This window comes from Lycorma delicatula, chromosome 1 (genome assembly GCF_047948215.1).
Source record: "Lycorma delicatula isolate Av1 chromosome 1, ASM4794821v1, whole genome shotgun sequence".
NCBI lineage: Eukaryota > Metazoa > Arthropoda > Insecta > Hemiptera > Fulgoridae > Lycorma > Lycorma delicatula.
The window spans coordinates 31,688,544-31,691,043 of NC_134455.1; the positions used below are offsets into that span (position 1 = coordinate 31,688,544).

At 50.2% G+C, this 2,500-nt stretch overlaps 1 pseudogene; it reads right to left on the bottom strand.

The window, feature by feature from the left end:
- The window catches only part of LOC142318645 (large subunit ribosomal RNA), an 8,866-nt pseudogene that overhangs the window by 2,391 nt on the left and 3,975 nt on the right, over positions 1-2,500 (bottom strand).

A 2,500-nucleotide genomic window follows, 5' to 3' on the forward strand; every position in this document is an offset into this window, starting at 1 on the left:
GCTTCAGCCGGTCAAAATCGCCGGCCGAAGGGGGCCAGGAAATATTATTTTTCATTAATTCAGCCCGGAGCTTCGTTTCAGCCCCGGTTGTTAAAAGGTAGTGCTGGACTGCTGCACTATTAACCTTCAGGAGACTGGACATAGCTCTCCATCCTGCAACCTTGACGAGGTTACGCAACCTCGGTATGCCAAGGCCTCCATCCGCCTTTCTTGAATACAATATTCCGTCGGCGATGGAGTGATGCAGGTGGAGAATTTCCTTTATTATCCGCCGAAGGAAATCGTCGGCCTCGTCCAGAGTCTTATTAAATGGCCGCGATATCACCAACGAGTGGACATATTTAGGGAGAACAAACTGATATAGTAAATTTAGCTTCTGTCTGGGCTTCAGATTCAACCTCTGAACCGTCAACGCAGCGGACAGCATTTCACTAATCCGCTGCTCGGGAAGCATTGCCTTCTGTAAGCTGAAGGCAACCCCAAGATATTTGAAAATTTCATCTATCTCCAGAGGTCGAACCCCAAGACCAGCCAGAAACTTTAATTCGGGATCGGCGCACACATAACTCTTATTCTTGTACTTAATGTACCCCGCGAAACACTTTTTATAATTAAATTTAAGGCCGATGTCGTTGAAGAAATTTTGAACCGCGTTTAGCTGTCTTTGTCCAACGCTCGGACGACAAGACAGCAGGACCAAGTCATCGGCGAACCCAATGGCACCAGTCGTTCCATCGAGCTCACCTAATTGCGAACCAACAGTTAGATTAAATACTGGGTCGATAATTATATTAAAAAGGAGAGCAGACAGCGGATCACCCTGCTTGACTCCTCTTCGGAGGTCAAGGTTGAACTGCTGGCCTTCGGACTGGAATACTGTCTGGGCCCCGGTGTACATGGCCCGAATAGCTCCGACAAAACTTGTCGGAAACCCGCGCGCCTTCAGCGCAGCCCAAATGGCTTCATGCGGGACAGTATCGAAGGCTTTCTCCAGATCAACCATCGTGATCACTGCGCCCTCCTGCCTACCTGACTTGGCCCCGCGAATTGCCTCATTCAACACAAAGCAATTCGCGAAACATCCATTCCCCGCTACAAATCCTCTTTGAGAGGGATGCAGCCAGACTCTCGCCCGAATTCGAGACTCGAGAAGCCCAGCATACACCCTCGCCAAAACAGAACCTATAGTGATTGGCCGCCAAGCCCCTGGATCTTTCGGATCCTTATTAGGCTTGGGAATGAATGTTGTCCTATTGATTAACCATGGCTTCGGGTAATAGTTTTTAACAAATAATAACGTAAAAAGTTTCAGCAGCAAGTGCTCGTAGCCCGCAATAAGCACATCATTGCGGCATACACCATCTGGGCCCGGAGCCCCTTTGGCTTTGAGCCGCTTTACCCTCTGCCTAATTTCTTTAACTTCGAATGGCGGCATGACTAAATCGATAGTCATATTTTCAGAAGAAGGATATTTAAATTTAGACCTAACCGATTGACCCCATAGCTCAGTGTAAGTTTCCCTCAACTGAGCTATTGGGGCATTTATCCTCTCCTCCGGGTCTTTAAGGAGGGAAAGGTCACCCGCAACTACCATATCGGCAAGTTTGCTTGGTGCCTTGCGGTAGAGCTCCTGCGTCCTTGCATATCGACGCTTTTTCCTGCTGTCATGGCCTCTACCGCGTGTGCGTCCCTTATTTCTAACATTAAATTTGGAATGGGAAGGTTTATATTTATTAGATTTAGAATTATTTCTTAGGGCATCGGCGAGTTCTCCGACCAACTCGTCGATAACATCACGACCAAACTCTTGTCCCCCGATGACAGAGTCCAGCAACACGTCACACTGGTGGATAAACTTTAAGAGTTTTCCACCAGACTTGAGTTGCGGGTTGGCCTCTCTAGCCCTCCGCGCCATCAAGATTAGATGAGCACATCCATCATCAGCCGCCTCAACCACGGGCACTTGTGGTGACCCGGGCGGCGATGGATCGCCATCCGCACTATCCAGCACGGTCCCGCAACTCGCACCGCTCATAGGTTCATGAGCATCCCGCATCAACGGACCTTCCCCTTCATCCTCCACACACACCGGACGGTGCACACGGCTTCTCAGCGCCCGCTTAGGAACGCTGAGGGGCTCACTCCGGCTGCTGTTAGTTTTAGCCGCCCGTTGGTTGGCTAACACCGGATGCGCACTACGGATGTGCACCCCGAGTCCACTCTTGGTAGTGAAGACTCGGGAACAACCATCCGCAGGGCACCGATGATCACCTTCCTCCGGGGGCGCCGGGCCCTTACATTTAGCCTGGTGTACACACGCCGCGATGTAAGTCGGATATCGGGTCGTGCCGCATTTAATGCAAGACCACTCAATTCCCACCTTAGGATGAATTTTACTGTAATGATCCATCAGGCCGTTTCTACCTCCCGCAGTACGAAAAAGCAATAAACATTGCTGACACTGCTGCTGGTCAAAGGGGATAGAATACGTATGAACGGC